Below are 24687 nucleotides of genomic sequence, written 5' to 3' on the forward strand. Positions count from 1 at the left end.
TAAGGATAGAAACTCCAGGTACAAAGGAGCCCTGCCTCTGGATGCCTCTGGAGAGACTGGCATGTTGCTGTTGGCTCTCCTGCCAACTATCTGCTTTCAAGTTCAGTTAAGGAGGCCTGAACAATGAGACTGTGTTACCACCTGACATTTCTTCACTTGCCATAAGCAGGCAGGTCCATGGAGGCAGCAGCTAACAGCTGTGTTTACAACTTCCCATCACCCTCATTAATTAATGAATTCTGAGCCTGCTTCTCACCCTGAATAGACTTCTGCAGCATGGGATGGTGGCAGGTTATCCCTGTAGGAGAGCTGCACAGCATCCTGGCACTGGTCTTAATTGGGGGCAGGCATGCCATGGGGATGGGTAAAACAGCGGCTGAGATATAGAAAGCAGTCTTTGTGCCTTAGGGCTAACCATTGGCTTCTCTGATTCTGTAAACCCTAAACAAGTTCAAGGAGGCTCTCGGCTTTAGTTTCCATATCTTTGAAGACACTGAGTCCCAAATTACAAATATACAGAACATTTCAGATCAAATACCATACAAAGAGTCCCTGACGATATAAACTAAACTTATAGCCACTTCCACAGAAATGTCAATTATTCCCTGGATTATAAAATGTCTTGATAAACCTGATCATGAGGGTGTTAAGAAGCAGCTACCAGATCCCATGGCAATTCCAAGGGAGGAAAGAAGGTTGTCTCTTTTCTTAAAAAGTCCTGCTTCATAATAGACCCCGCCCTTGGAAAGCTCTAAAACAGGAAGTGGGGCACCTGAGCCTGAAAGTGGCCTCTGCCTTTAGTTTTACTCTCTAGAAACAAAAATGCCTATTTGTGTGACTGTAATGGCAAATAAATTGTATCCTCGCACCAGATAAAACTGTGTACTAGAGTCAAACAAAAACAACATGATGGAACAGAATCATTATCAAAATATTCATGAAGTTTTGGAAGATAACCATGAATGGAGAAAACGGTTTTCATGAGAAAAGAGGTTGTTCCTGTGTTTTAGAATACAATAGATCTAAGGAAGTCTTCATGATTATCTAATAGGGAAAAAAAAAAAAAAACTATTACTAGATGCCATATAAGCATAATAGAACTCAAAGTTTTACATTCTAACCCTGGGTCTATCACAATCCAGCTGTGTAATCTTTGACTACTCCCTTCCCCATCTACTCTTTACTTTCATCATCTGCAAAATTATAGTTAGTAACGCCCCCTGGCCTGGCTCCTTCACTTCCCAGAGCTGTTGATTTATAACAGAAGATGATGGAAAAGTGATTCACAAACATAAAGGAGAAGTATAGCAGTGAAGATTATATTCCAGGGTGGAATTTCTAAAGTGTTGTTATTGTTATTGCTGTTCTCCTCCTCATAAGGAGCTTTTAGAGCTCTGTTTCAGAAGGTATTTTTTTAAAAGAAGTTAAGTTTGTTCTGTTTTGTAATGTTTTGCAGGATGGGGCAGGTATGTTCTTAAGGGTTCCATCCAAAACATGATTTACAAAGACAGTTAAGGAATACCATTCTTTAAAATATGATTTAAAAAAAATAAAAATAGAAAAAATGTCAGCCTGAAAAGAAAATATGAATAAGCATTTTATGAAGTAGAGCAAATACCAAGTGACAGTTTAGCTCAAGATATCAGATTGAGTGCGTCTAGAAGGTAAAAGTACATGGTATCACATTTGAAACAGCATAGACCAGAATATGTTGATAAATTATTCCTAGAATAATTTAGATTCTCAACATTTATGTGAGAAATCACTATTTTTCTGTGGAATCACAAAATGTTACTATACAGTATTTTCTTTACATCTGGGAAATGAAGAAAGAAAAATGCTATTAAAATCCAGTTATGAAAAGCATTAAGTTGATTGAAAGAAATCAGTCCTAAAAAGTTACATATTGTATGGTTCCATTTACATGACATTCTCAAAAAGACAAAACCATAGTGACAGAATAAATTAGTGATCACCAGGAATTCAGGATGGGAATAGAGTGCCTACAGAGGAATAAAACAAAAGAGTATTTTGGGATGATTGAACTGTATTGCATCCTGACTGTGATGGTGACTCATAAATCTATATATGTGTTAAAATTCATAGAAATAACCAAAAAAAAGGTCAATTTTATTATATGATCATTTTAAAAATGAATAAAAGGGAAAAAAGAAAAAAATAATCACATCACTGAATCATATGCAGCAAAACGCAGGCCTTGTCCTCTGAAATGTCACAGCTGTATTTGTAACCAGACTTTACCTCAACACTTTCCTGACTTTAATGGGCACGCAAATCACTTCAGGCTTTAGTTTCAATAAATACGCTCATTCAATGGGTCTGGAAGGGAGCCTGAGTTTCTGCATTTCTATAAAACTCCCAAATGATGCCCTGGTTTCTATGTCTGCAGACCGCTCTATAGAAAATTGAGGCTCCGGAGAATTTAGTCCACTTGGAGCAGTTGTGGGAAATATATGCCATCATGCCAACCACCCCGATCTCTTATCCACAGCAGAGATCACTAATTGTTCAAAAACATTTTCCTCTTGAGTCCAGATGGGACGACCGGATAGAATGCAGTAGAGAGCAGGTGCTATTCTATAGGAGTGATTATGTGAGATGAAACCTACTAGTCACCTTGACCTAGTGCTGATGTGAGTCCCGTGCATCAACATAAAAAATCCACTTAAAAAACCCACTTCCTTTCTCAGCCCTTATTGTCCTAGCTCCAAAACTCTGTGCCCTAGGCAGATTAGCCACAGTTGATACAGATATATTTTTCCTTCTTGCAAAGATGAGCAAGCTTGTCTTTCTAACTAGGCTGCAAATGGCTTGAGGATAGGGACATATCGTCTACCTCTTTTTAGTAATTCCCTTCATATCACTTTGAGCCCATTTCTTTACATACAAAATAAAGACAATAATACTATCTCATAAGGTTGTTGTAAGAATTAATGAAAAAATAAGTGAGAAGCACTTAGAATAGTGCTCTGCAAAAACTAAGACTCAGTAATGGATAATCGTTATCATTATTCCCCAACAACGCCCAAAGCAGTGCCATGCACATGGAAAATGTTAAAAACAAATACTGCTATAGGGAAGCCAAGATACAGAATGAAGCAAACATTGAGTTGAGAGCCAAAAGATGAAGGTCACAGTATCAGCCCTTTCCTTCTACCTCTCTGAACTTTCGTGTAATAGGTATAATGAAAAATTGTATAAATTATTTGATGATTAATTTTAGCTTTGACAGTCTACCTATTGATAAATTATATAATGCTCTTTTTCAACATTCCAGCATTTTTTAAAAATCTGTATAGAATCTTGAGTATTCAGATGAAGCAAAAGAAAAAATATATAATACTTCCACTATCTAGTGCAGGCAAAAATTGAGTTCTCCATTTTCACCCGAATTATGGGTTTTCCACCACTGGAGGGCGTGCAGTGCTTGGTTGTAAAATATCATTCTACATTTTACCTCTCTTGTTCACAACTTCAATCTCCAGTCAATTGAATTGGAATCAGAATTTAAAAAAAAAACAAACAAAAAAACTACTTCCTTCATTTGACAGACTTAACAGATGAGGTACAGCCCTGAGAGATTATGTGAGCTGCCAAAGTCAACGCAGAGAAAAGTCTAAATTCCTTTGTCCTTTTCACAAATCTCCGGCAGAAACTAGATCCTGGACCTTTTGAATATGCCCTAGTATGTTGAATGGATTTGATACATACAAAGACAGCCAGAATCCATTTAATGAGCTCTAGAAGATTTGCTTTATTCTTAATCTTGAATGGCACAAAAGGTGAAGAAATGGTGCTTTCTAGCCAGCCAGGTTTTACTGAACTTTAGTGTCCACTGGACAGGAGGCAAGGATGGTGTCATGGAAATGAGACATAGTCCCATCCTTTAAAGAGCTCCCAAACTAATTAAGGTGACTAAATATAGAATGAGATGGAAGGGACACAGAGAATGACAAACCTTGAAGGAACTTTAGATATCAATTCTTAGGAATATAGACTTCTCTCTCATGCGCAATGTGTGGTCAATTGGCTGAAGTTAGTTCTATGTTGAAAACAACTGAGAGGTTTCTTCTCAATTCGAGGAGAATGAGTGTTGTAATCAAGTGTTCACATCTGCCATGGGCACAGAATGGAGTAGGATATACATGTAATTTCCAGCCCTGATTTCCAACCCAGACCCTATTTTTTTTTTTTTCCAGTTAAGGAAACTAAGGTCCCAAGCAGGAAATGGACCTGGTCAAGGTCATTTAGCTAAGTGACAAGGGCTAATTTTTCAAAGCATCATAGCCTTGAGGCAAATCAGTCCTGAGGTGGAGAGTGTGTAGAGAAGGAACAACCATATGCTTTCTGTTCTGAAAGCCCTTGGTGCTTCTCCTGCCTCCGCTGGTATTTCTGGCATCTTTTGGACCAATTTGTTTCTTCTTTTGAAAAGTTTCTATGATTACTTCTTCCCTTTTCATTGTTTTCTTATACAATTGTTGCTACCTATAAAAGAATGTATTTAACATACACACATAATAAAGCATAAAATATAATAAACACCCATAATCCACCCCTTCATTTATGAAAGAGAAGCTTCTTGTGTGCCCCCTCCCGATGCCACTTCTCTACCTCCCTGCCAAGAGGTATCCACTCTCTTCAATTTTGCTTTTTTCCCTCCTTCCCTTAGTTTCTCTTTTGAGCTTTACTATTCATTCATATATCCTTAGACACTGCATTTTTTGTTTCATTTGTTTTTAAATGCTATGTAAATAGAATCTCAGCTTTCATTCCCCTGCATTTTGATTTTTCTCTTAAAATTACATTTCCATGTCCTTAACTCTTTTCCTTCCCATGTGCATTATTTTTCTGATTTTTAAGGATACTGGGAAAGGTCTGGGACTTAATCAGAGAAACTGGTCCTTCATAAGTAAAACTACTCTACTGGAAGAATTCTGACATTTGGTCTCTTCCCAATAAAATCTCATTCTTCACTCCAGTGTCGTAAGCTCTCTGTGGGCTCTATTCTCTCTCTGTCTCTCCAGCTATGCATGTGTATTCCTCTGATTCTCTGCAGCAATTGTCAGAAATCTCTTAATCCCCTTTGGATATAATCTGTTCTATTTTAGTCTTCAGATATGTTTCAGCCTCAAAAGAAGCCTAAATTGGGCAAAGCAGGTTTGGTCAGTTCATTTTCAAATTCACCTGAAGAGAAATCTTGGTATCAATCACATAAGAAGATTTTTTCTCTTGCTTTTAAAGAGAACCCTAATTTCTGTTCTGAAATCCCAAAGCAAGATCTAGCCTTTAAAGCCTAATATTGCCTTTGGTTGTTTTCAAGATCTCCCTGTTGGACATGTTCTGAAAAGTGTCTGTTAAATGAAGATGAAAAAAGTACCTAATAACTCTGCTATGACCATAAAGACAATATGCTCTGCCCTGTCCACACTGCTCTGGGTTTTGCAAAGAACACTCTCCAAATTCTTTCCCTTCTTCAATTATGATGCACATTGTTAAGAACTTTGCATTCTCTGTGAGTTGTCCATTAGGAAATTTCAACAGGATGAGGAGTCCTGACTTTGCCCCAATTCCTGCCCCCACCATACTAATAACTTAGCTGGGTTGAAAAGTGATTTAAAACAGCTTTTATGCTCTGCAAGCTAATGGTAAACTCTTAATATTTGCCTAATACATGTTCTAATATATTTGCAAATCTCTAATTTTGAGACCACCCATGGCATATAATTTTCCCTGGGAAATGTACATTTAACCTTGCAATGAAATCCTCATCTTACCTGATTCCAACTGATAAAACTGAACACTCCCTCCTTTTTGTAATATTCTTTCTCTGAGTTCCATTCTCTCAGTTGACTGTATTGGCTCTCCCTCCTCTACTAACCTGATAAATATTGAAGTCCTCAAAACACAGTGCTGGCCCTTTTATTTTCTTCCCTGACATTTTAATCTCAAGGGTTCTTACTTATTCCCAAGGATTCAAAGACCATCTATATGCCAATGACTTTCATATTTATATCTCTATTCCAGATAGTTCCTTTGACCTCCTAATCAACACTTCCAGCTGCTTATTACATGCTTGTGCTTTGATATCTGCTTAACATATCTATAATTGAACTCTCGATTATCTCCTTCAAGGCTGGCAGTCTTCTATACCTCAACAAATGTCACCATTTTCTATCTAGTTGTTCAAGCTGGGCAACTTGGGTCATCCTTGACTCACCTTACCCCTCATACAATCCATTGCCAACCTGTAATTCCTCCTTCCAAAATATATCACAAGTCCATGCACTTTTTTCTATCATCATTGCTACCCCTCAAGTCTAAAATGCCATGGCTTCTTCAGTCCACTTCCAATGCATTAACTACACAAATATTAACTACATAAAGCAGTCAGGATGACCCTTTAAAATTATACATCAGATCATGTCACTACCTAGCTCCAAGCTCTTCAGTGGCTTGTCTTTGTACTGTAATAAAACCCCAGATCCTTACAAGGTCCACGGAGCACGCTCTCATTGGTCCATGCTGCCTCTTCAGACTCATCTGCTACTACCCCGGGACTCACTCTGCCCAGCCACACTTTCTGTTCCTTGAAATGTATCAAATCAATATAGAGAAACCTTAACTAGGATGCTCTGGGTAACTGAGGAATAAGCAAAACAAGTTTTGTGCTTCCGCTGTTTTTGGTTGACAGTCTTTCCAGAAAGTATGACTCCTCTGTGGTGCTGGAAGTCAGAGTCAGCAAAAATGGCAGCAGTGTTCTTTGTAAACCGATACTCTGACAGGGCCTTGGCACCATTTTTCACCAGTGACAACTCTACTAGTTACCCTTCAGGGCGCAGATAAAAAGGCATAGGAATGAATTTTCACTGCTTTCACAAAATTCACTTGGACTGACTGTTTTCTATTTTTATTGCAGTTTTAAAGAAAACTGTGCTACTTACCTAACTACCTATCGAGTGGTGCTTTTCTCTCTCTCTTTTTTTTAATTCTAATAAAACTTTATTTTTTTTAAACACAGCCACAGAGGCAGGACCTCATGTTTAACACACACAGACTTATGGATTTTTTTAAATATAAAACAAAGTTTACAAAAAATTTTTTCCCACTCTTTTTATTTGTAATACCATTAGCACAGGGTCTTTGGCAGCAGGTGGGAGTGAAGAGAAGCTAGAGCTGCCACTGGGTAGTCACCAGGCACAAGAGTGGTGTCTTGCTCTTAACAATGGAGCGTGGACAAAGATTCTTCTTAGCTAATGCACATGGTCCATCAATCCCCCTTAGTCAAGGTAGCCTTCGTCTGGGTCTGTATGTGTATTTTTGTATGCAGCTCTGTGTCATGGGAAAGCTATTGACATTTTCTGACCCTTGGTTTTCTCATCTATAATAGGGGAGGATAAAATCAAGCTTTGATAAGTCTATACGAAGCATTTAGAATAGTAAGCTCTTAAGCTGATAGTTATTATTAGCAAACGATGAAGAGGAATGCATAAATAAATCTCCCTCTTATATTTTACCTCACTTTCTTCCAAACCAAGATTCTCAAAAAAGGACATTCCAGGGTTGGGTAGCGATTAGGAGATCCTGTTCGCACCACAATGGCCATGCTTTGGCGCCTTGCATAACTCCTCTTTCTGGACATAAATGCTTTTAAAACAGTATGTTGTTATCTCATGGCCTGGCCTCTGAGTTTTAGATAAGCTGAGACTTTCCATCAATCTTCTTTCCCGCTCATGGTAAACATCATGTCTCTGAGTACACCCTGTCTCTTTTGTAGGGCTTCAAACAAGACATATTCAAACAGAAGGCCCCTGACACTGCCATGAAGAAGAATAGTTCTAGAAGGGTTTTTTCATGTTACACTAGATCTGAAGGCCAAAGGGTCAGGTTTGGCAACTCAATAATAATCCATCAATAATTCATCCAGGACAGGATCATCTATTCCTTTCATCTCAACCAAGACCTATGGTCACTCATTTGGAGGCTGAGCCAATGGCCCTGGATAATCTAACATTCTTTCTCTTACTAAGTAAGGTTAGCCTCAACTAAAACATCTAAAACCAGCAGGATTTAAAGAATCTTGGGTAGTTTCCAGCTCTACATAGAAAACACCTTTACAGTATATTAGATAAAAAAGCAGGGGAGAGGTAGGTCTCTTTATGAAAATTTATTGAACATATTTAAGGAGTGGCAGTATAGGATTCAGATGTCTAAGGCAGGAGACCAGAGAAGAAAAGCATATGGATAGTTCTTTAAGTTCCATAATTAACTTGTACTGAAAATCTGTGTAAATGAATTAATTACAAAATAACAGAATGCAAAGAATGACACTTCCGTTTCTACAAATGAAGATTTATGCTAGCAGATTGTAGATCATTGACCGAACACAATGCTAACCATTTCAGAAATTCCTGAATATAATGATTATGTCATTCCTGTTTTTATTAGCATTAATTTGTAAACAAGAGGGTCAGTAAGACTCTTGGTCAATGTGTAAGACATTATAAGATCAATTTGTAAAAGTTATCCATACCAAAAGAGTCATGGATAAAACAGGTTTCAGTTATTAAGGAGGAAAATGCACACAAGTGAAACAAAACAAGTATGATCCATAACTCCAGAAGAATTGGAAACAGAGATATGTAAGGAAAACCAGTTGTCCACTGCACAGCAACATTGGTCCAACATGGACTACTTTGGGATTCATTCTGTCCTGGTAAATATATGGAAAAGATGTGATAAGTCACTAGAAAATTTCTGTCCTGACAACAGATGACTGGTTCACTGAATCTTATATGGGTGTGTGTTGCAATTTGTTATGCTAAATCAATCTAAAAAAGAACGATAATTTTTTAAAGGTTTGTGTTTGTAACAAATTTTCTTTTTACCTTCCAGAATATTTCCATATCTGTTCTCTTATGTTATCTTTTCTCTAGGGCCAAGAGAAGACCTACCTGTGAACTGAAAGATCGAGAGTGAGGCACCAGGTGTTGGCTTGACCATTCTGGTCACATGTCACATTGGAGGCCAGAGTTTTATGGCTCTTGAGCAACTTTCTGCATGATCCTAAAGAAGAGAACACAAAGATACAGACACCAGAACTTAATATAATTTTGAGATTACTATAATTTCCATTTTGTTTCTAACAGCTTATGCAGACAAGTTTTTTAAAAAAAAAAAATGCTCAGTTGAGCCTTTGCTTCAGAAAAAGGACTTGTGAAACCATGTTTAAGCTTTTAATTTTCCCTTTTTTTCTCCACCTCTTACCCTTCTTTCCTTCCTTTGATTTGCCCTTTATCCATATTTCTAACTTGTTTGATTTTCAAATATAACATTTTTGCAGAACTGAACTACAGTGTTGATTTATCTTCAACCAGAATGAAATGCATAATATTTAATTTCCTGAAACATAAGGTCAGATCATTATTATTGAATTTAATGTTTTTTAAACTGATGAATTTGAAATGCAAATAGAAAACTGTCTTTTAAGAAAAGCTAAACTAGCAATTTTTTTTTGCAAAAATCAATCTCCATCTTTTTTGTCCCAGAGCAAAAAAATTTTTTTTTTATTTTTAATGTCGTTAATGAGGTTATAAGTATTTTTGTTTGCCACCCCTCCACACACTTTATTCTTAAGCTCCCCTAGGTTTCTGCATGAATACCTACACAAGAAAAACCCTCTCTTTCAAAAAATTTTAATTTTAAGAAGTAAATAATGCAGACAGACACAAACAACCACGTACTCTCTCAACCCTCTCTTCTTGCTTCTGAAAGGAAGCAGTAGCAGAAAGATGAAAAGGGAAGAAGGGCTGAGATGAAATGGGACCAGGATGATTTTTAAAACATCAGATCTACTCATAACATTCCTCTTCGCAAAAGTGTTCATGTCTATCCACAGCCATAACTTTAGAGGACAGCCCATAACCTTAGAGAGAAATTCAAGAGCTCCACACTGATCCTTTCTGTCTCATCACCCATCATACGTTAAGCTCCAGCCATACCACTCTGCCAGAGTTTCTCCAGACACACTCTGCTCTTTCACATCCAATTCCCCCACTACACTCTGGGTTTCTTACAGACCCAGGCTGGTCTTAACAGTATCTACATTCTTGCCAGCTTACAGAATGCCTCACTCACACTTATTGTCCATGAGTGTTTATTAAATCGAGATTTCTGGATAGTATTTAAAGTCTCCAACTTTGTCAGTTTTCTTATACTATTTATTGGTAGGTTAAGCAGTCACCCTGTGCAGGCTAAAGCATAGAGGAAATGCACACTCGTAGATAAACTGTAAGTAGTATAACTTTTCAGAAGAGGAATTTAAACATAGATTTTTAGAAGTGAAGTTGTCATTCCTGACCCAGCAACTCCACTTCGGAAAATTTATTCTAAGGAAGTAATCCTATGTACTTACAAGCAAGTTTATCACAGCAATGTTTATCTTGTTAAAATGTTATACAAAAAATCAAAATCCCCAACACTGAGAGGGCCATTATCTAAATTATGGCTCTTACATACGATGAAATGGAATGGAATCTAGCCTCAGCTCAACATCAGAGAGCATGTACTCACTAAATGTGGAACAATAAAATGCAAATGAAATAGAAGTATTTGCAGCCTTAGAAACATGGCATTGTTACATTAATAAATAAAAATGTTGTCTGCATATTAAATTCAAAATTTTAAACAAAAATTGTATTTTATTCATAGAAAATATCTAAAAGAACATGTGATTTTTAAAATTAGTTGGGTGTCTATGAGAGTTTACAATAAGATGCTATGAAGTCAGGTAAACAGTGACTTTTATAGGAACATGTCAAACTGCCGTAGGCAAGCTTCCATCTGAATGAAGCAATCCAGAAAGGCCATTAGCTTAATGTCTTGTAGCTTGCAAGCCATTGAAAAGTCTTAGCCATGTCAGTGGGACAACCCAGATGCACACTGGAAAACTGCCACACAGAGCCGAAACACCCCATTTTATAAGCAGTAATAGTCCTTAAATCAGTTCGTACATTTTGAAAAGAACTGAAATTTGTACCGCTTTTTTTTTTTTTTTCGGAACACCTCCTCTTATTGCATCCACTTTGCCACCCACATGCTTAGCTCAATCATTTTCTCAAGGTGAGAATGAAACTGTTTTCTTACATCCTATCTATCCCCAATCTCATTTTAACAGAGTTAGCTTAAAACCCATTTATCATGGGTTTGAAACCAGAAAAGTTTCAAATACAACGTTTTAAAAACACACAGAGAAAGATAAACAGAAAACTTAATTACGCTCTCTTGGACATTTCAAACCCCAGTGGGTTTTTCAAATTCCATTTTAGGTCATTATTGGGTAGCTCCATTGATTTCCTACTAACCAGGCACCCGATGGCTTAAAACAGAGCTCTCAGACTGTGAAAATGAAGATGTTATCACAGGACAGCGAAGGGCCTTGGAAGCAGCTGGTCGCTTTTACAGAGACTGACATGTCTGGAAGGAGATTCTGCCTGGCTTCTGATTATAAACAAGAATTAGTAAGGTAGAAGCAGAACAAATAAGCACAGTGATTGAGAGATCTTTCCCAGAGAGAGGCCCCTGCGAGAGGACCAAACACCCAAACCCTCTCTGGGTTTCTGCCATACTCAGATTCTGGAGGAGGGGGACAGGCTTTAGAGTTGACGAGCCCAATTAGAATACTAGTTCAGTCCCCTCGTAAGAGTATATGCTGAGCAAGTTGCAGAATTCCTGAGCATCAGCTTTCCTGCCAGGAAAATGCTACAGTAACATATGCCTACCTCAGAGGGTCATTGGGAATAAATAGAGGTAATATAGGAACTCATAATGGCTAGCACGTCATGGATACTAAATAAATGGTGATATTATTGTTTGAAGAGGGGACGAGAAGCCAGGCAGAATACAGGAAACATTTTTAGGGAAAAGAAGATTCCCAAATATTCTCTTTTAATTTCCGATCAGCCAACATCCAACCACCAGAGTAGAAAGCACCAGCTGAACTCACTCTCCTCATCCAGCTAGAGGTCAGTATAACTCCAGTCTCTGAGGATGAAAGCAGCAATCCTGAAGCCTATTTTTAGAGAATCTGTCTGTCTTTCCAGCCTCATGCTTTTGGGTGTCTTTTCCTACAATGTTCAGGATGGATTCACCATCACGGTAAGTGTCTCCGTGTCATCAGAAAATTTCATCAACCCCCCACTCGTGGCTGTGATTTGAGGGATTTTGAGGCATAGATTAAAAAAATAAAGGGGAGGAGGGATTAAAGAGAACAAGAATTACCAGTTGAAACTGGCTTTCTTCACGGATGGTGCGTTTGAGTTATTGAAGTTTAATCATAAACCCATCATTTGGAAATGTGAAATTCATTGACTTTCAGAGGCTTGACATTTTTCAGCCGCCCTACTCCCTGACAAGTGGATCTCATTTGCTTGAATGAGGCAAGAAAGGAAATGGAGACCAGGATCGTTTGCAGAGGACTCCTAGGTTGTTTCCCACCACCTTGCATGGCAGCACAATCTCTTTCTTTCTGTCTGTCTGTCTTTCTGTGTCTGTCTCTCTCTGTGTCTCTGTCTCTTTCTGTCTCTGTTTCTGTCTCTCTCTGTTTGTGTCTCTATCACACACACACACACACACACACACACACACACACACACACACACACACAGAGTTCCCCATGAGAATGATAAAAGCAATGGCTAAAGCAAAGTGACAAACAGCCTTCCTGGAGCAAAAGGCTCACTGGCCTGGAAGGAATCTCAGACATCATGTCCCCTATCTGTCTGATAAGATTTCATCTAAAATCCTTCCCGGGTGAGTGGAGATCAGGCCAGTCTAAATGATCACCACAAAGTCGATTCTCCCATTCATTCATTTATTCATTCATTCATTCAACCCAACAACAGGCATTTATTAAATGTTAACAATAATAATAAAAGCCTACATTTATTAAGCCTCTACTGTGCACCAAGCATAATGGTGAGTAAAAAACAGGCGAAGTGCACAGAGCTAAAGGCCTTCCATAGGAGGAAAATATTAACTAAATAACTACAAATAAAAAATATATAATTACAACCTCTAGCAAGTGCTGTGAAGGAGAAGTTCAGAGAGCTGTAAGAGTGCCTTATGTAGAGACCAAGATTTTCTGCAGAAAATCTTGGTTTGTTCAGGGAACTAAATTAAGGTCATGTGCTCAGAGCAAATAGAGTAGGGAGTCTGAAGAGGTGGTCAGGGGCTGGACTATACTAGTCTGATTAAGCATAGAAAGGATTTTGGTCTTTATCCTGAGCAGTGGGAAGACATTGAAGGATATTCATGGAATCAGATCTTAAAATAAGGCAGAAAGCACAGGGCTAGCTTACATTCACTTCATTAGAGCTTGGGCCTCTGATGAAGTGACTCAGAGCCCCGTAAAGCTAAACAGTGTCACAGAGAGATAACGTTCTATATGCATCTCCCATGACAGCCACACTTTCTCAGAGGCTATTTATGACCTACAACCATTTGAATCCGACACATTTATTGAGGTCCCCCCACATCCACCCTATGTCTGACCCTGTGTTAGCAGCTGGGGTGAGGCAAGTAGCCAAAATAAGACACAGATTAATAATTCCAATCCCAGGCAAAATATATTATGGGTGCTATAAAAGAGGTAAGGTACTAAAAATGCAGCCAAGAAGGGCAGCAGAGTTCAACTGAAAGATGCAGGATCCAGACCTTGGCTTGAAATTGTGACTGGGCCTCCTATTAACTATATGCCCTTTGGACAGGTTGCCTCCGTGAATCTAAGTTATTTTGATGCCCTGAGAGTTCGTGTACTGAAAAGACTATTGAGAAGTGTATCTTGGATTTATAAGTTAGTGGTCAATTTATTAGATTAAAGTTACACATTTTAAAATATATTTTCTTTCTTGGATTTTACATTTCACTTGCAAATTTTACTTTTTTATTTATAAGTGAAGCAAATTTTAACCATCATTTGTTTTTTAGTTACTTTTAAAGGGCCTTTGACCAATGCTTGGTTACATTGCTACCTTAGATCATTAAATTCCTTCAGTGGTTTAAACTGCATTTATAAATTCAATTTTCATCTTAAGCACGTCAATCGTCTTATCAACAAATGTTCTCAAATAGCTAACCTAATAAATTATGTTTATAAATATGATTGACATGAATTTCCACTTAAAGTTGTGTCTCAATAATTCATTAATTATATACTTTAAATTAGAATTATCAGAATATCATTTTAAAAGGCCAAATTTTCTTAAACATTATAAGTATATAAAAATATAAAATATGGCCTAAATAACAAAAATATTTATACTATAGTTCTGATCATTTTAAGCACATGTATATATAATCTAAAACTTCTAGGAAATGAAAAATGCTTACTCAGTAAGAAAGACGATCATCATCCCTGTTAACTGAAATTACCTTGCACAGAACTATCTGGCTGGACAAGAGATTTGGAAACTCAGGTTTCCTTGGCGATGCTTTTTACAAAACTAAGAGAACTATTAAATCATCTCACAAAGTATGGGGAGTTGCCATCTCAGCATTCTTGGAATGACTCGTGATCAGAGATTTTGGTAACCTTGATGTGACATACGGAACTCTATTTTTAGAGGTTATATCAATGATTCTGTAACTTCAAAAGGGGCATGGTCACATCCTGGAACTCAGATTATATACATAACCCCAATTCTGCCTCATGAATGCCTGCAGCTCCAGCTTGGCCTGATATCTTGATTAGATTACACATTTTCTTTGGCTCTTAAGATTTCTCTCTGCATGTCTCTTCCATCTGATGTTATTGATTTTTTAATTTAATAGAATCCAAAACTACATGAATGTCTTTTCTGTCTATTTTGTGCTTCACTCTTTGCTGGGGACTAATATTTGTACCATGCATTTCATTTCACAGAGTGACTTTCATGTGTATTTTCTCATTTAATTCTCAGCAACTCTATGACACAGATACCCAGAAAGGTGAGGTTCATAAGTTATGAACCTCATATGACTTCATAAATTATAACTACAAGTCAGACAAAATCACGTGAGATATCTAAAATTCAGTAGCCAAAGAATACAGGATTCTGTTCTTTGTTGTTTTTAACCCCTCACCAGAATTCAAGTTCCAGGAGAGTTCAAATCTTATCTGTCAAGTTCTGTGTTGTGTAGTATTCAATAAATATTAGTTAAATGAATAAAATCACTCATTTCTTCATTCAACAACTATCCACTAAGAGTCTATTAGGTGCCAGGAATTGTGCCTACAAAGGAGAAAATTGTATCCATTTATGAAAAATGTCTTCCCACCTCTCTGCCACTTCCTGTCTCCACTCACCACACTCTCCTTCGGTCCCCACAGATACACACAGGCTGGCTCTGCCTTTGTGTCTTGTATCCCAAAGAAAAAAATACCAAAGATAGGGCAACCTTGTCCCCATGGCCAAGAGCAATCAGAGCTGGCCCTGGCAGCTGGCCAGACAGTGGAGGCTGAATGTTTCCTGGGCCCGGCCTAGTAAATATTCAGCTGCAGTAAAAGCCATGGTCCAGTGAGCAATTAGAGAAAGAGGTCCAGGTGTCCATAGAGGAGCTGGTTCCTATTTACAAGAACACACAAAGGCTGGCTGGGACACAGCCCTCCTCCTCGACCTTGACTTTACCACAGAAAACAGGCCTGACCAAGAGCTTTCCTCCAGACTCTTACAGCTGGCTGCAAAATGAGCATGATAGTAAACACATGTTGCTTTGCCTGTGACCTGACAAATCAGATTACCTACCTTAGACACACACAGGGGGTTTGCCATGAAGCAACCTGGAAATGAAGCCCTCTGAAGGTACAACTGGCTTGTTGTTGCTGTTTGCTGGGGGTCTGAAGTGACTCAAACTTTGCAGTTGTGTGAAATACAATATCTTTTATTTATTTTATTGTCCCCTATTCCAGAGGAGCTAGCATCAGCCTTGTTCTTGTCATGGAGCCCAAATATTATCATTCAAAGGCTGTATTTACAAATGAAGCAGGATGGCCATAAAACTGATGACCTTGCTGCTTCTGGAATCTCATAAAAAGTTTCCAAGCTGCTCCTCCCTAGAGTAAATAAGGGTGTTGCAGTTGCTAGTCCCCTGGCAGGGTTCCAGCTGGGGCTATTACATTCTTCCCTCCTCGACTTTACTCTGAGCACCAAATGCCGACTTGTCTGTGTGTCAGGGTGCTCAACTCTGGACGTGCTGCTGTGCTTGGAGCATTCAGACCAAGAAGTGGGGACAATGCAGGGAAAAGGGAGGAACTAAGAGAAGAGGCAACCTTGATCAAAAAACTGTTATGTGCCAGGCACTGTGCAAAGGATTTTTCATTAATTTTCTCATTTAAGCTTTGTGATTTAACTCATAGGCTAGCCCTCACTGGAAGCTTTCACTCATATGTCCACATATTGAAAATATCTGTGGCAGACATTGCTCATTTGTTGGAGGTCACATGAATACCATTTATTACAATTTATATATTCCAATGGCCTGTGCAGTAGAAGTGTCCATGTGATACAGATGAGGTCAATGAGAGGCAGTGAACGCATATATGGGTGAGGCTTCAGAGAATCTATTATTTTATTGATGAAGAGTCATACTTAGCTGGCATGTGTCTTTTTCTCTTCCCCATTCTTCCTGCTTTAAATGAGGATGTGAGTCTAGAATAGCAGCATCAATCTTATGACCAAAAAAATGAAAGATGGTAAAACAGAAAGAAGTAAAGAGCCTAGGGCATGGATAGCAACATGGAGATGCTCCCTCAACCCCTATCTACCTGTGTTCAGTCTTCTTGTTACCATGAAAAAATATCCCCCTTCCTTGTGATGGTGAACAGACTGGAAGGTAGCCCCCATGATCCCCGTCTTCAGGTGAGTATGTCTTTGTGTGATCCACTCTCCTTAAATATGGGTAGGACCTGTGACTTGCTTCTAACCAATAGACTATGGCAAAGGTTATCATGTCCATGATAACGTTTCTTTATATAGGCTTCATCTTGTTAGCAGACTTGTTCTAGAGACTCTCCTTGCTGATTTAATAAAGTAAGCAACCATATTGTAAAAGCCCACATGGCAAGGTGGTCTTTAGGAACTGTGGGAAGCCTCTACAAATTTCAGGAAGCTTCTAGGAACTGTAGGTGGCCTTTAGGAGATAAGGTGGTCTACAGTAAGCAAAATTCTAGGGCCCTCAGTCCTACAGCTGCGAGGAAAATAGTCAACAAACAACGTGAATGAACTTGGAAGTGAATTCTTCCCCAGCCAAGCCTCCAGATTAGAATGCAGCACAGCTGCGTTGCAGTCTTGTGAGACCCTGAGCAGAGGACCCAACTAAGCCATGCCCAGACTCTTGATCCACAGAAACTGTGAATAATAAATGCATATTGTTTTAAGCTACTAAATTTTCGGCAGTTTGTTATGCAGCAATAAATTACCAATACACTCATTTATACTATTTTGGTCAGCTTTCTGTTATGTGCACCCAAATCGGTACACAGTTGATGAATATACAGATGTGCAGCTAGGGAGAACCCCCAAAAAGTGTTGAGGGATGGGGGTTGACTCTTAGAGAGGGTAGAAGAGTAGGAGTTGTTGGCAGATGAAGAGAAAGTTGAGGTCTTCAATTTTTCTCCAAATAGAAGAACTGAGTATTCTCATTCAAAAGGCTTTTAGCTGCTGACCATTTAGTTGTTTCTCCAAATGTCATAGGTGACTAACAACTAGAAACAAGAAAAATTATTTAATAACTCTTTGGGATAAGTTTTTGACTGAATTAAATGTAGGAGAGCAGACTATATATTCCTCTTTTTAGTATATGTCCTGCCAAAGCGAGCACTATATATTCCTCTTTTTAGTTTTGTTGGAGAGGGTTCAGCAATCTGAAAATAACAATACTAGCTGGCATCTCTTGAGCACTTACTGTGTACAAAGGGCTGTGTCAAGCCCTTCACTCTTTCGTGCTCACAGCCCAGAATGATGATTGCTCCCACATGACAGATGAGAAAACTGACATTCAGAGAAGAGGCAGGTCAGTAGGCAACAGGGTCCGCTCCCTACCCAGTACACTATACGTTCATTCTGTTGTAAAAGATGAGAAGTATCAGAAAAGAGTAATGAGAGGAACGGAACCATTTTCCATACTCCAAATGCCTGGGAAAAAGCAAAAGCACAAATAACTTTTTGATGTATTTCCTAACAATGTAGAGATCAGACTACATATACAAATGTGTATCCTGCATCTTTGTTTTTTTCAGGGAATATGCCATAAGCAGTTTCTCATGTTCTTCAAAGCTCCTTCTAAGCACTGGCTTACCTTCTGTTTCATTAACTGGATGTGCCATAATTTACTAAGGCCCTCTCCTAATACAGACAATTTGAGATGCTTTCCATTTAGGACTATTATGAATAAAGCTGCAATTAACGTCTTTGTGCCTACAGAATCTATTATTTTATTGATGAAGAGTCATACTTAGCTGGCATGTGTCTTTTTCTCTTCCCCATTCTTCCTGCTTTAAATGAGGATGTGAGTCTAGAATAGCAGCATCAATCTTATGACCAAAAAAATGAAAGATGGTAAAACAGAAAGAAGTAAAGAGCCTAGGGCATGGATAGCAACATGGAGATGCTCCCTCAACCCCTATCTACCTGTGTTCAGTCTTCTTGTTACCATGAAAAAATATCCCCCTTCCTTGTGATGGTGAACAGACTGGAAGGTAGCCCCCATGATCCCCGTCTTCAGGTGAGTATGTCTTTGTGTGATCCACTCTCCTTAAATATGGGTAGGACCTGTGACTTGCTTCTAACCAATAGACTATGGCAAAGGTTATCATGTCCATGATAACGTTTCTTTATATAGGCTTCATCTTGTTAGCAGACTTGTTCTAGAGACTCTCCTTGCTGATTTAATAAAGTAAGCAACCATATTGTAAAAGCCCACATGGCAAGGTGGTCTTTAGGAACTGTGGGAAGCCTCTACAAATTTCAGGAAGCTTCTAGGAACTGTAGGTGGCCTTTAGGAGATAAGGTGGTCTACAGTAAGCAAAATTCTAGGGCCCTCAGTCCTACAGCTGCGAGGGGAAAATAGTACAAACAACGTGAATGAACTTGGAAGTGAATTCTTCCCCAGCCAAGCCTCCAGATTAGAATGCAGCACAGCTGCGTTGCAGTCTTGTGAGACCCTGAGCAGAGGACCCAACTAAGCCATGCCCAGACTCTTGATCCACAGAAACTGTGAATAATAAATGCATATTGTTTTAAGCTACTAAATTTTCGGCAGTTTGTTATGCAGCAATAAATTACCAATACACTCATTTATACTATTTTGGTCAGCTTTCTGTTATGTGCACCCAAATCGGTACACAGTTGATGAATATACAGATGTGCAGCTAGGGAGAACCCCCAAAAAGTGTTGAGGGATGGGGGTTGACTCTTAGAGAGGGTAGAAGAGTAGGAGTTGTTGGCAGATGAAGAGAAAGTTGAGGTCTTCAATTTTTCTCCAAATAGAAGAACTGAGTATTCTCATTCAAAAGGCTTTTAGCTGCTGACCATTTAGTTGTTTCTCCAAATGTCATAGGTGACTAACAACTAGAAACAAGAAAAATTATTTAATAACTCTTTGGGATAAGTTTTTGACTGAATTAAATGTAGGAGAGCAGACTATATATTCCTCTTTTTAGTATATGTCCTGCCAAAGCGAGCACTATATATTCCTCTTTTTAGTTTTGTTGGAGAGGGTTCAGCAATCTGAAAATAACAATACTAGCTGGCATCTCTTGAGCACTTACTGTGTACAAAGGGCTGTGTCAAGCCCTTCACTCTTTCGTGCTCACAGCCCAGAATGATGATTGCTCCCACATGACAGATGAGAAAACTGACATTCAGAGAAGAGGCAGGTCAGTAGGCAACAGGGTCCGCTCCCTACCCAGTACACTATACGTTCATTCTGTTGTAAAAGATGAGAAGTATCAGAAAAGAGTAATGAGAGGAACGGAACCATTTTCCATACTCCAAATGCCTGGGAAAAAGCAAAAGCACAAATAACTTTTTGATGTATTTCCTAACAATGTAGAGATCAGACTACATATACAAATGTGTATCCTGCATCTTTGTTTTTTTCAGGGAATATGCCATAAGCAGTTTCTCATGTTCTTCAAAGCTCCTTCTAAGCACTGGCTTACCTTCTGTTTCATTAACTGGATGTGCCATAATTTACTAAGGCCCTCTCCTAATACAGACAATTTGAGATGCTTTCCATTTAGGACTATTATGAATAAAGCTGCAATTAACGTCTTTGTGCCTAAAGTTTTTTTCCACATTTTGAGTTTAGGGTAGAACCCTCCAAGTGGTGTGACTAAATCAGAAAGGATGAATACAATTAACATTACTGACACTCCATGCCCAGTTGGCTCTAGCTCAGAGATGCCACTGTGAGGCTTGGAGACAAGAGAGACATATATTTCTTGAATAGGACTGGCCCCTCCCATGAATGTTACCGTGACGGTCTTCAAAAGTTACTTGAGAGGCTATTTACTTGTAGAAGGCCAGATTTTTTATTATCATCTGGAATATGGTGCTTCTTCCAGAAGTTATAAAATTCTAGCCTGAAATTTGGTAAATTTCCCTGGTATTTGTGTTTTACAAACTGTCCCACGGCCAGTTCCTAAAGAAACACCAGGGCCTCATATGGCTTTCTGATGTGAGCCGACACCTGCTACATTCTGATTGGTACCCACCAGATTAACCATTTTTTCCAGATGCTCAAAAAAACAAAACGTCTCTGATCCCAGAGGCGCAAAAAACATGCTTTATTTTGGAGGTAAAATAATTTAAACTTTTTAAGAATTTTGGCGTGGTGGCTAAATGACCTAGGAAAATCAGTTTCTCATCTGCTGCAGATATATTCTGAATTGGGGTGATGGAGCCAGATTTTGGCATGGAAAAGAACCTTAGGCACCTGATAATGAAAAGAGCTAAGACTTGCTGGACGTTGACTATGTGCCAAGCACTGGGCTAAGCACTTTGAATAGATTGTTTCTTGTAACCTCAGCACAATTCTATCAGATAGACAGACTTATCCCCACCTTGCAGTTGGGAAAATGGAAGGATAGAGAGGTAATAACTTTCCAAGCCCACAGAGCTATTCAGCCAGTTGTTAGAAGAGATCTTAGAGACCGTGGAGGTCTTACCCTCTGCTCTGAGGCTCCAGGGACCACTGTGGAGGCAAGGGCACCCCAGGAAGGGAAGCCAGAGAGAGAGACTCCTACCCTCTCCCAAAGTCTTCTCTCCCCTATGGTAGGCAGAATAATAGCCCTTCAAAGGTGTCAATGTCCTAACTCCCAGAACCTGTGACTATGTTGCCTTAAATGTCAAAAGGAATTTTACAGATCTGATTAAATTAAGGGCCTTGAGATGGGGAGATGACTGAGGTTTGTTCAAGTGGGCCCAATCTTGTCACACAGGTCTTTAAAGTGAAGAACCTTTCCAGACTATGGTCAGAGGGAACCATGATTACGGAAGAATGGTTAAAGAAATGCACATTGCTAGCTTTGAAGATGAAGAAAGGGCTATGAACCCAGAAATGTCACCTCTCAAAGCTGGAAAAGGCAAGGAAATGGTGTTCTCCTGGAGCCTCCAGGAAGGAACGTAGACTCCCAACATCTTGATTGTTGCCCAGAGAGACCCCTCTGACTTCTAACACACCGAACTGTCGGATAATAAAGTCATGTTGTTCTAAGCCACTACCTTTGTGGTCATTTGTTACAGCAGCAAAGGAAACTTGTACTATGGCCCTGCTTCAGTCAGAGCCCCTCCTCTATTGTTTTTGTGAGCAGATTTCAGCGTGATAATTCATTTGGAAAATTAAACAAAGGGGAATTTTCCTGCTTTTAAAAAAAAAAAAGTCGAAAACTAATTCATCTCTCTCTTTTTCATTAGTTTTAGAAAAAAAATGTTGGTGCTCAGATAAAGGACATGCTTTGCCCACAGTCGCACAGTGACAGGCAACTGGCCCAGTGTTTACTTACAGCCGCAATGAGTGCTCAGAGATCCCCTCCTCTGGACCAGGGCTGCAGCTGCGTGCTCTGCTATGTGATCCGGCACTAAATATGTGATGAATAACTTTTGTCATTCAGCCTTCGACAAATATCTACCAGCATGGATCAGCGCTGCACCAGGCACTTGGCAATAAAGGAGTGAATGCAACCAGGTCCCACTGCTGGGAAACCCAGGAGTTGCACTATAGAGTGACTTAGAACTGTGTCACACAGAGTGTGAAAGAACACAGAGAAAGGCTACTTAACCCAGTCCTGGGGGCCAGGAAAGGTTTTCCAGGGGAAATGACATCTAAGCTGAGGTCTGAAGGATGAGTGAAAGCTGGCCAGGCACAGAAGCGAAATGTTCTATGAAGAAGGTTAGCAGTGCAAAGGCGTGAAGAGAAGAAATGGGCAGCTTCTACGAGTTGAGAATAGATAAAATGTAGGATTCGAAGAAAAGGCGGAGCAAGAAGTGAGACAAGAGAAGTGAGCCTGGGTGAGAACAAAGGGCCTTGTGAGCTAAGTTAAAAATTCACCTGAGTTTACCTTCCATGAATTCCCTGTACCTGATGACAACGAGAAGCCATGGAAGGTCTCTCCTGAACTGATGCAGATAGAATATCAAGCACAGGACCCGGTCAGAGTAGGGACACAATAAATTTCTGTTGACTCTGAATTGAGTGTGGTGATTTGTATAATCAAGGTGTGTGCAAAGTGCAATGGGAGTGAAGAGGAACTGGCCAGCTCTGTCTGGAGGGGGTTGGAATGGTCACAGAGCAGGTGAAGATCAGGGACTCAAAGGATTATTACAACAAAGGGCACATTAAGTAATTTATTTTTTTCTGCAATCTTCTATTGGCACACAAAGACAGTCTTTGGAATCCATCACATTCCTATAAACCTTTCCGTCTTGAAAATTCTGCAAATTCACACCTCTATCTCTGTTTTTTTTATTTTATATTAATGATGTGCCTTCATAGCGTAATGTTTAACTAGCTTTCTAAGGCTATATGGCAGAAACCATTCTTCTACCCCCAATAAACTTCCTTGCCAACAGAATATCAATTTTACTCAAGACAGCAAGGTGCCCAGCCCTGAGGTGGTTGAATTACGTTTGGTCTAAGTCAGTCATGGCTATTCCATTAACATTTGCCAGACAGTCTCTTTCCCAGACTCCTTTGCAGTTAAGGATGGACATGTGACCCAGTTTGGGTTAATAATATTTTGGTCAATTAGATGTAAGTGTAAGTTAGCTTGGAGGACTTCTGGGATATTTTTGTTCCTTCACTGATAAAATGGCATAGTCATTCAAGGAAAAGGATTCTTTGCTACTCCACACCCCTATCCCCTTGACACTTTTCTATCTATGAACACTGTTGTGACGTCTGGATGTTTGGCAGCCATATTGCAGTCATGAGGCAAACAGCAGAAGAATCAATGACCTATATACATATGGAGGATGGAAAGGTAGAAGGATGGAAAAGTTCCTGGCATCTTGATAACGCCATTGAGCTGCTGTTCTCACTTTAGAATACTTACCTCCAGACTCCTATTCTATGAGATAATCAAATATCTTCATAGCTTAAAACACTATCAGATTTTTCTGTTACTGGCAGCCAAATATATCCTAAATTGTATAGTCATTTCCAGAAAGAGTACTACCTTTCTTCTCACCAGAATTATGAAGCTCTAAGACTTTGTTAAAAGTGGTAGTCTATGGCCAGCTAGCCACATGAAAATGTTCTCCCAATCCTGGGAGCAGAAAATTTTCTTCCTCCAATCCTCCCTTCTCATCAATGACTCTTCCTTGGCTGGGAAGAGATGTTTGCTCTTCTGATTTCATGCCTCCAAATATCACCCATTGCTTCATTGCCCCTTATACTTGGCCAGGTCTTTGTTCATGGTGGTCCCTCTGGAGGGCCCGGCTGGTTAGAAAAGTTGAACTTGTCAAAAATCAGAGTCAGATTCTCCTTGGCAACTGCAAAGGTAAGCTGTCACCAGCCCTGTCAACAGTCACAGCAGAAAGAGAGCTATTTATTCATCCAAGACCTTCATGAGTCACAGTCTAAACATTCTGTGAACCCTCCTCTGGCAAGTCATACCCTGCCCCAGTCACTCTGCCCCGGTCTCTGGAGAGAGTGCTTCCCACCCAGTGCCACTTCAACATAACAGACTCTTGGCTTTTGGCTGTCTAATCTTTGGGCTGCACAAGTGGTCATGTTATTAATGACTCTGAGTCATCGTTTAGGGCATTCCATCTGGAGTGTGTGTGTGTGTGTGTGTGTGTGTGTGTGTGTGTGTGTGTGTGGAGTAGGAGTAAGTTCGAGGTCTACGTGAGACTCCCCATGGCTCTGCCTCTGCCTTACCATATACCTTTCAAAAAACAATCTGTTCCTTGCATGACAAGTGTTCAAGTCTCTCCACCTCTTGGTGATCCCTCATTTAAACACTCCTGTTTGTCAATGTGAATTAGGACTCAAATAATTTAATCATACCTAGGTGGGTCTGCCCAGCACTAAGGGCGAGTCTTTAATCAGAAGTTCTCATCTTTGTTTTAATCTGCTCAGCCCCAGCTTATACAGTAAATATGACTATCCCCTTTGGAGTAAAAAATGCTC

At 39.4% G+C, this 24687-nt stretch overlaps 2 long non-coding RNA genes across 4 annotated transcripts in view; one reads left to right on the forward strand and one right to left on the reverse strand.

Moving 5' to 3' along the window:
• LOC107195409 overlaps window positions 1–24687 on the reverse strand; it is a 151155-nt gene that overhangs the window by 64348 nt on the left and 62120 nt on the right. For 2 of the 3 annotated variants that reach the window (XR_003045164.1, XR_003045163.1), the window contains one exon: window positions 8973–9084. This is a non-coding gene — a long non-coding RNA (uncharacterized LOC107195409). Of the gene's footprint in view, window positions 1–3777; window positions 4507–8972; window positions 9085–24687 lie in introns of those variants that run through there. The other variant, XR_003045165.1, reaches the window with a different exon arrangement.
• LOC112476607 lies at window positions 11966–22745 on the forward strand. Its single transcript, XR_003045166.1, has 2 exons — window positions 11966–12174; window positions 21972–22745. It is a non-coding gene; the product is annotated as an uncharacterized LOC112476607 (long non-coding RNA).

The sequence above is a fragment of the Pteropus alecto genome, unplaced genomic scaffold (genome assembly GCF_000325575.1).
Source record: "Pteropus alecto unplaced genomic scaffold, ASM32557v1 scaffold71, whole genome shotgun sequence".
Lineage (NCBI taxonomy): Eukaryota > Metazoa > Chordata > Mammalia > Chiroptera > Pteropodidae > Pteropus > Pteropus alecto.